At 56.4% G+C, this 10,000-nt stretch overlaps 1 protein-coding gene across 9 annotated transcripts in view; it reads right to left on the bottom strand.

The window, feature by feature from the left end:
- The window catches only part of EBF3 (EBF transcription factor 3), a 117,817-nt gene that overhangs the window by 19,619 nt on the left and 88,198 nt on the right, over positions 1-10,000 (bottom strand). The window lies entirely within an intron of this gene.

Here is a 10,000-nt window from a genome sequence, read left to right on the forward strand (position 1 = left end):
CTGTTTACATACCTCAAGGAATACATGGGATTATAGCCTTTACAGTCACACTTTTAGTCACGTTGAAATGAGGTCAACGCGGCCCAGGCCGGCAGCTAAGGCCAACCAAGGCACGTGGCATCAGACTCTCACCTCTCTGAGGGCTCCGCCCCTGGGGACAGGGACCTCCGAGACAGGCTCCCCACGGTGGCGGCTGGGGCCGGGATGGGGCCCCAGCCACCCCCCAACAACTGCACTAACGAACAGAACCTCTCTGTACGCACAGAAGGGCCTGAAGAAAAGGCAAGAAGGTGGCGAATGAAAACCACCCTCAACAGAACGAGGAGCACAAACTACCCAGATGTTACCCTTCCTTCAAGAGAGGAAAATCAAGCGGACCTGTGCCACCGACCCTCTTAGAGATATTTTGTGGGGACGGGTCTCAGAACCCAAGTGGGCAACACAACACTCTATGGAGAACCATCCAGGCAGGCAGTGTATTTGCACATTTGAAACCAGAGTAAAATCTCCATTTTTAAATAATAAGCTGAAAAATGAGCTCCCAACATTCACCCACTCCCGAGGCTGGAGGTGGCCCTGCTATGGGAAGAACCCCCGACTCCGAGTGTCCGAGGCTGGCCAGCTAAGGGGGTGTACTTCCCAGGTCAACCCTTCACTTGCTCCCAGGTCCACGCTCCTCTTTGAAGGTGGAGCCGTCACCCCGTGTCACAGCACCTGCCCTACTCAGTGCAGGGCGCACAGTAGGTGCTGGTGAGTAACAAATAACAATTGCAGGGTTTCTTGAAAATACCAGGCCAACGTAGAAGGTAAACTTTTGACTTTGAGAAGCCAAAGCAAATGGAATGTTTCTTACAGATCCACACAAAAACTTGTTCCCGAATGTATCACAGCAGTGCCATTTGTAATGCAGCTGGGCCCCTGTCTCTGCAGGATCCACATCCTCATAGTCTACCAACCGCGGCTCTGACCTCGGATACGAAGGGCCACTGTGAGGGACTTGAGCATCCGCAGAGTTTGGTCCTGGAACCAATCCCCGGCAGGTATGGAGGAACGACTGTACCAAGGGTCCATCAACAGACTGGTGGACAAAATGTGGTCTCTTTGTACAGTGGGATACTCCAGCCATGCAGAGGAAGGAAGCTCTGGTCACACTAATCATAGAGTGAAAGAGGCCGGTCACAAAGGAACACACACATTGGACGACTCTGTGTACACGACTTGCGACAGGAAGCAAGTGTGGTCAGGGAGTAGACTCGTGGTTGCCTGGGGTTGGAGGGCGGAGGCCGGGAATGGGGGGGTGACTGCTGATGGATGTGATGGATACAGGCCTCTTTTGGGGGGAATAAAATGCTCTTGAATTAGATTAATGGTTGCACAACTTTGTGACTATGCTAGAAACCACTTAACTGTACACTTTGAATGGGTAAAATCTGATGCTGTGTGAGTTATACCTGGATAAAAAACAAAAATCTAAGTGAAAGTAATGTCTCCAATCTAGACTCGAATATGCGTCCCAGCCACGCCTACACGAGGGAAGTAACTCTGCTGCCTGAGGTGCTCCTGGTATTTGCGTCAGAGGAGGAGGCCGGAGTTGGGGTAAACGAGCCCTGGCCGTGGGGAGGGTCTGGGGAGGGGAGAGACGCCGCTGAGGAGGAGAACTTGGCTTCCCCACCTACTGCCCTGCTCCTCCCCACGGGGCACTTTTAACTCCTGGTTTTTCAAGGTGAGTAAAGAAAAGCCGTGTTCTAAGGCGGAGCCTTTGAAGACATCGCCAAAGTCAATGTCCACGTTGAAATCGCAGGACAGTCCCTGCGCGCGGGATTCTGGATTACAGTCTCAAGTGAAACAGTCCTGTTTCCACACCAGGGGCTCCCAAACCCCAAACTGAACTGGGCTCAGGAGGCCTCTGTGGCCTCGCCCAACCTTCCTGCCCACCCCTGGGCCCTGACGTCTCGCCCTGCTGTGCTCCCTCGACATCCCCACCTCCAGCAGGGGTGCAGCTGGCCCGTCCACACCCCCTCGGCAGGGGCGCTCCTCCCGTAGGCCCCGCGGTGCGCAGCAGCCCCTCTTCTCGGAGAATCAGACACCTTTCGTGACTACTGCATCTGCCTTGTTCTTTTCCACTCCCGTTAGACTTAGAGTCAGCAGGGCAGTGCACCCGCATGTGCCGAGTGCAGCCCAGCACAGGCGCCAGGCTGCCAGGGTGAAGACGTGGCCCTTTCCCAGGCGAGGCACCCGCCCCGAGCACCAACGAGACCCCGGCGCCTTCCCTCCTTCTCTGATCACCTGCACCACCCACAGAGCACCCGGCCCAGGCTGGCGTCCAGGAAACCCTGATCCCCGGGAATGAAGGGTAAATCCAAGCCGGGCTGATGACAAGCCTCCCCCTCCCATCCTCGAGGCCAAGCTCACTTCAAAGATCATTCCTGTCAGCGGTATTTTCTGAGTGTGGAGGAAGGAAGTCAGCAGGCGGTCACGGCACTGGGGGCTGCAAGGAAGAGGCGGGGCAGGCGGTGGGCAGGTGGGAGCAGGCGCTCGCCACCCTGGCGCAGTGACAGCGCACGCGGCCTGGGTGCCGTCGCTGGGATGCTGAGGGCGTGCTGCTGGCAGTGACTCTCGGGAGGCGCGTGTGCGGCTGGGGCACCTCACACACCTGGAGCTCACTTTCTTGGTATTAAAATGAGTCAACTTTTGAATCACCTCCCTGCGAGTGGGCGACAAGCACAGGAGGAAGACTGGCCACCTTCAGCACGGGTACCGAGGTCACGGGCAGCACGGAGCCCTGCCGCCGTCAGACCACCGGAGGGGGGGCCCACCTCGGCAGGGGCATGCGCTTCCCCAAGGTCACATGGGACGTTCTGTATCACTAGGGAAAACACTGAGCTGGTCTTCAAAACTGCGGGGAAGTGACTCCCAGGGTGAAGCATCCGGCGGATCACCAGTGCCGGGCACACGGATTCTCGAGAACAGGGAAGAGTCCTGGGCCGCCTGCCGCCCGCCCCCCGCCCCCCCACCCCCAGGCTGAGACCACAAGGGCCAAGGGGCTTCTCCTGGGAGGATAAACGGGATGAAAAGACAGGGAAGAAACTGGGCAGAATCCCCTTCACATCCAACCGCCCAGACGCCCCGACTTTTGGTCCTTGAAGGTCATCAGATGCTCACAGCGGGGGAGAAAGCTCTCTGTCAGGGAATGGGATTTCTGTGCGTGGAAGACGGAAGGAAGGCTGTCTCGTGAGGGCAGGGAGGGGTGGCGTCCAGGAGAAGAGGGACCACAGACCCACTGCCAGGCTGAGACTTTAAGAAACTTCCCCCAAAGGTGACCGACACCAGCATGTGCCAAGCTCCGCAGCGGCCTGTTGCCTCAACGGGAGATTCCGTATTGAAAATTTGACACGCTCGGTAACAAGTCTTCTGAAGCCTCTGTGCCAGCCCACGTGCACTCATGTCCCCCGTGGAACCAGGTTCTTCCACACGCTCATTACGGGCATCTGAAAACTTCTGTTTATGTGTGGGGGGTGTGGCAGACAGCGCGCCTCACTGACAAACAGCCTTCCATTTTTCTGCCCTTGTTTTATGGAGAAACCGTTCTAAGAAAAGTTAGAATGACTCATTCTGCATTTTCTACAACAAATGAAAAAGGCCCAACAGATTCGAAGGATAGGTTTTTAAATGCACTTTTTCTCAGGTTGGGCTTTTAGGATCCAAGCCTCAGCCTGGAGCCTAAAGACCTTCCCAAAACAAAGGTTTCACACGAAAACAGGAGCTGCCCCTCTCAGGGCATTGCTGCCCCCGCGCTCGGCACCCCGGGGTGAAAGGCTCTCGCCATCAACCTCCCGCCTGGGCCGCTGGCCTCGGGCCTCCTGCACGGCCACGTGGACACACGGACCTGGTGAGAGGCGGCCCAAGGCTTCCGTGCGACGCTGAGCCCAGAGGGAAGCCCCAGTGATGCCTCCTTCCAGCGTCCACTCTTCAGGACACAGGCCGGCCCGTAGCCCTCCTCCTCTCTAGCAACAGAGGAACCACACGCTTCCGTGGCAGCTTCCCTCCCCCGACACGGTCGTCCTGAAGCCTCCTGGCGTCTTCGCCCCTGAACCTGCGGGAGTTCTCCTCGCCAGGGTGGCTTGTGGGACCTTATCTTCCCCACGCCATCTCTGCCTCCTTCTGCACGTTGCTTGTCATATTCACCCTGTTGTGCTTTTAAAGGGCCTTTCGTCCACCTCCCCCCCAACCCCGCATCTCCCAGGTCCTCCCCAGGTCGTTCCGGAAGCACGGCGGCACCCTTACCGACCCGAGCGCGGCCCGAGTCCATCCCGCGGCTCCTCCCGCGGCCTCCGGGCCAGGGGTGGGGGGTTAGCGGGCGGCGGCCAGTCCACATCCCACACCCAACCAGGGAGACCCGTGACCCTTTTGTCCTTTGGGGAAGATGAATGGCTTTCTCCTCCCGGCTACATTTTGTCAGGTTTGGTGCCGGAGAGTCAATACCTTCACCTTGACGCGGAAACTTCGTGATTTATCTGGCCGTCCTCCTCCTGGGTGCGCGTGGGGCCTGCCGAGCGCAGCCATCGGGCCGCGGAAAGAGCGGCCTGTGGTCACCGCACTTGGAGAACCACCAAAGCCCCTCTGATGGCAGACAAATGCGTCTTGTTAGCAACTGCCCAAAAGCGCTTGACTTGTACTAATAACAGAAAGGCCACGCCGGTCACCGTGGGTCCAAAGACGAAGCACCCTGTCACCAGCCTGGCTGGGAAATTAGCAAATAATGTTCTTTTCCTTGATAAATGGGTGACAGCTCCCTCTCACCAATCATTTCTAACATTTTGATGCATGCCTATGATCCCACTGGAGGAGCAGAAAAGTTTACTGGCCCTCAATTTTCAGATGATGAATGGAGCTCTCTAAATGTGCGATTTCTGTATGAGGTATAGTTCATTTTAAGCAATTCTAGTAAATGGGTGTCACTGATTAGGACAAATAGTCTACTTGTGCAACAGCACAAACGGTGTGTCTCATTCTCCCGGCCTCCTTCGAGACAGGAGAGGAAGGGACAGCAGGGGCCCGGGAGCCCTCACCGCGCAGCTCTTCAGAGGGATGGGTGATCGGGTCTTTGCTCCCGGGCCCCCTCAGCATGCTGGCGAATTAACTGATCGTTATTTGGTCTGCTGCTGGGCTGCCCAGGGCAGAGGACATCGGGGGCGTCCTCCCTTCCTCTGGGGCCCTAAGGAGCGCCACAGATGACCCCAAAGATGACCGCTCGGTCTCCATACCCAGAAATTCACCCTCTGCCACCAACATGTAACCAAGGTCCAGCAGAAGCAGGTGGGCTGGGAGGAGAAATCGTGCCGGAGTTGTGTGTTTTCTGGGTCATTTGATTCTGAACGAGCCTAGACATGGCCTGAGTGCAAAATGCAGGCTCCAAGCTGTCCTTCCACAACGAACTCCACACAAAGACAAGGGTGTCTATCCTCCAGGGGACCTCAAATGTCTACTCGCACCATCCACCTGGCGACCTGGAGCCAGTGAGAGCCCTGGGCCTGCAGGACGAGAAGGCACAGGGAGCAGCCGGAAGCCCTGGGGCCCTGCTGGCCAGGCCGGGGCAGGACAGAGTCCAGGAGTAAAAGACCAATGGGCTGAAAGCTTCCCCAAACTCTAGGACCCGTAATTAAAATATCTCCACCATGTCCACACACATGGTTAAAAATGTATAATTGAAATAATCAGGTGGTTTACATTTAAGGGGAGGCATCAGCATGGAGTTTAGCATAGTAAAAACAGTATGATTTGTGAGAAGCAATTAGGAATCGTTTGCTCTGTGGGTACAAGTAATTTGTTTGAAGAGCACTGGCCTGGGAGGCAGCTTGCTGGTGCTGGCTGTGGTCGAAGGGCGATATTGACTATCCCATGTGTCACCATGCTGTTGACAGAATCACATCTGAATGCACACAAAAGATCTTTAAAACACTTCAGAAACATGAGCGCCCTTCAAGGGGTGAAGTGAAGTGGGGGTTAGGGGGTGGAAGGCTGCCGGAGGAGACGGTAGCGCCCGGGCGAGCAAAAGGCTGCCCCGTCAGTGCCAGGACAGCTTCCGAGGACAGGGTGGTCCCACCCCCTTGACATACCACCAGTTTTAAGCCACAATATGACTTAAAAGAAAAAAAAAACCATAAATACTGCATCAGAAAGAACACAAACTGTTAGCCATTACTTACTGGTTGAGTAACGAGTTCACAAGCCTGAAACTGAATGCATGTCTTTGTGCAGAAAATCATCATTTTTATGCCCCCATCTAGTAAACGCTTCGCAGACCTGACACCAGCCTGTGCGCCGGGCACGCTTGGGCCGTGGGCACGAGCCACTGCCAGCATCTTGTTTAGTTGCTGGGTCAGCTGGGCCGCTGGCAGACAACATGTTGACTCCTGACAATTAGTGATGATGCCTTTAATTGAGCAAAAGAAATCTCTCATTAAAGGAGGGGTGTCCACCACACACTGGGGTGCAAGAAGCCAACAGGAAGAGCCCAGGAGCTGCGCCTCGTGTCCTGCAGGGCCACTCTTGGGCGTGAAGCCACCGCCAACCAGTTTCAGCTCTTTTGTGTAACCAGACACCATTCTGCCAAATGGACGTGTTAGGAACACAGTAACACTCACGTCAGTGCAAGAACGCCTCACACTTGCAAACGTGTCTGTGAAAGCAGTTTTTGCTCGAGCCTAATTTCAGTTAGAAGCATACAAATTCCAATTTATCTTAAAAGAATAACACTGCAATGCTTACATTCTAATTAAAAAATAATTTCTCTTACTGCTCTTAACAATTTGATGTGTTTCTACTGGTGAGATTACGAATGTGAAACTGTTCAATTTGCCTGGACCACGGCGGCTTCCTCAGGTAGGATATTCCAGGGCAATTTTAATTATTATTAAACAAGCAAACGATACGCTATTAGACAAATATTAAAACAAGCGTCGTACTCAGTTATTAATTTGCACCGTTCACTTTTAAATGCAGCAAATATCTCATTAATTTAATTTTAGGTGCCCACTCGTTTATACTGCATTTTACAGTCTAGAAGGCAATTTACTATTAACTGGCAATTACATACAGAGTGATTGTTAATTCTGCTCCTAAGTGCCAGCCGCTTGAAAATTGTTCCCTGTCTCTAATTTTTGACCTTCTTACAACAGGGGTGAGGCTCACTGGGAATACACAGGACTAGTACGGAAGAGCCGGACATGTCATTGTGACTCATTCTTTTAATTCACCGTGCTAATCAACTGAACTGCCACCACCTCCCAAGGTAATTGTGTCTTCAGAGGAGTCGAAGGCAGCAGGCAAAGGGGCCTGGATGGATGTCCTGGCCTGCCTCCCCTTCCAGGGCGGGGGCGGCGGAGAGCGCCCACACCCACCTGGGCCTGTCCTGAAGAATCTGGTGTTTCTCAGAGCACTGTAAACAGACCATCTAGGCCTTTGCCTCTGGCGGGGGCCGGGGCCCTCCTGTCCCCAGGTTCCCCCCAAGCCTGGCTGCCTCACGCCGGGAAGGTTCAGTGTGACAGGGGGCCCTGATGGGAGCCAGATGCCCAGGGGACGGCGCCCTCCCTGCAGGGCTGTGCCGACCTGCTGGCCAGAAGGCCTGGCTCAGTTTTCAGAGGGAGTGCAGCTCCCAGTGATTACTCCATGTCCCCATCAATTTCAGGGCAATGCAAATCAGACAGAAGCTTCCAGGTCAGACAGGTTGTGACCCCACCTTTCCTCTGCTCCCTGAGAGTGTAGGCCCCGTATCCCTTACACGCGTTTGAAATGTATATTCCTGTTAATGATGGGGGTTGGGGGGGGCGTAAATCAGCCTCCCGCAGGAAAGGCCAGGCTCGCTGAATGGCTTCATTGAAACGCCCGTTCACGGGAGAGCCCTTGATGGAGGAGATCCCCACAGCCTTGGGCAGCCAGGACCCTGAGCTTGGGGCCAGAGAGCACAGTCAGCTTGGAGGAGAAGACGGGGGTCGGGACGGGGGTGTCGGCTGGAGCTAACTCTGCAGTACCTGCTTCCCCACGGGGAAGAGACAGAACACTCCAGGTCCCTGGGGACGAGGCCTCTGGCTGAGGAAGGTGTCCTGCCTGGCCCAGGGAGACGGGGCGCAGAGAGCTGCCCATCCTCACGCGGCCCCGGAGCAGCAGGCCCTCTGCCACGAGACACTGCTGACCAGCGACAGGCAGCCCCTCACCCCGCTCCCCTCCAGCCGCACTGCCTCTGCTTGGAGCCCTTTTCTTGCCACTGGGGCCACAGTCCTCGGTGGCCAAGAGTAAAGGAAGGAGAACCAGGCCTTCCTGCAACTGTGTCTTCTCAAGAAGAGTCGCCACTCCCGACAGCAGCCTGCAGACGCTGACACCAAAAGCCCGAGTATCAAGAATCTGATGTCCAGAGGAGCAGCTGGGAGTCCAGAGAGTCTGATGCGGGGACCGGATGCTCTTTCCATTTGGGGCAGAGCCGGTCCATCTCGCCCTACAGACGCCTGACCCAGCCCAGCAACCAAGCATCCCGAGGCAGACACAGAGCCCACACTCAGTGTGGCTCCTGCTGAGGGAAGACACATCCTCTCCTTCAAGGAACCGGATCCGGCAGAAGTCACACCTCAGTGACCACCCCCTGGAGGCAGGGGGTCACACGTGGCACCAAGGGGAAAGCAGGACTCGAGGGGTCAGGAGACCCCACAGCCAACACAGGCAGAGCAGAGCGGGGGCACCCACTGCCTCCCCAGCCTGAATTCATGCCCAGAAACCCAGGTGGGTGCCCAGGGGCCGGTGGTGCCCGTGCAGAGGTGGCCGAGCGCCACAGGGACGCGGCTGCAGCAGAGGGGCAGAGAGCCCCTGGCCCAGGCCCAGGGTGGGAGCCCTGTCTCCCAGCTCCCAGGACCCGGTGATCCTGGCTACGCTTTTCTATGCAGAAGAGCTCTCTTTGTTGAAATGTGCAAAGCGCTTACAGGACGCCCCAACTTCATCACCCCATTCTGCCTGTCTTTATTTATTAACACGTTGAAAGAGAGCAGCTCCACCTACTTGTGAGGCCCCCAGTCCCCAGGTCTCGGCTGGAGGGCTGGAGCACCCGGACACGCTGGGCTCCACCCTCTCCACCTTGGTTCTCGGACAGTTCTGGGCTCCTGAGAGCGCACGCTGGTCCCATGGGAGGAAGCAGCCCCTAGTGTGGGGCAGGGACCTCTCTCTCCCCTGGCTGGTGGGGTTACTGAGGGCTGCCGAGCCAATGGAGGAGGGGGCCTCACTCCATCAAGGACCCCAGGTGTCCCTGGCAGTCCCGGCTGCTTAGGGTCTGGGTGCCTCTGGGGACAGCAAGGACCCAGGTCAGGCACAGCACTGGGGGGGGGGTACTGGGCCTACTGGGGAGTGGGCATTGGAAGAAGCTACATTTTACACTTCACACTTCCTACTAGGGCGGTGGGTGAGCTACCTCGACCTCCTCTCCCAACCCCAAAGTAGAAGGGACCTCGGCTCCACCTTGTCCCCTGCTCACTGGACAGAGAGAGGCCCGCATCCCAGTGGGAGACCAGACCCACCCCAGGCGCCCGCAGTGGTGACCGCAGGTAGTTGGAGCCCACAGCCCTCCGCCCAGGCTGCCGCGTGGGCCTCCCGGACACCCTGACCACGTGAGCACGTGAAGGGCACGCTATTCAAACACCAGCACTGGTCCCCTCCGCCCTCGTGGGGTTCCGGCAGGCGCTATCCCCCCCAGAAGCACTTTTCAGACGTCACAGCTTCTGCAGGGGACCAGGACTCGAGACCACAAGACGGACATGCCTTGTGTTTGTTTATGGCGTTTCTCAAAAGCAAACTCAGGCTAATCACGCTCTCTAAGCAGCCTGTGGGCAAAGCAGTGCAGCAGGCACTGTTTCCAGGTAACAAACATGGAACCTCAGGGGTGGCCCTTTCTGTAGACGTGAGTGTGTCTGAGACCCTTCTTTACGCAGCAGTGTCGGGGTGAGGCCCCAGGTCTGCAGCA

The sequence above is a fragment of the Vicugna pacos genome, chromosome 11, assembly GCF_048564905.1.
Source record: "Vicugna pacos chromosome 11, VicPac4, whole genome shotgun sequence".
In the NCBI taxonomy this organism is placed as follows: domain Eukaryota; kingdom Metazoa; phylum Chordata; class Mammalia; order Artiodactyla; family Camelidae; genus Vicugna; species Vicugna pacos.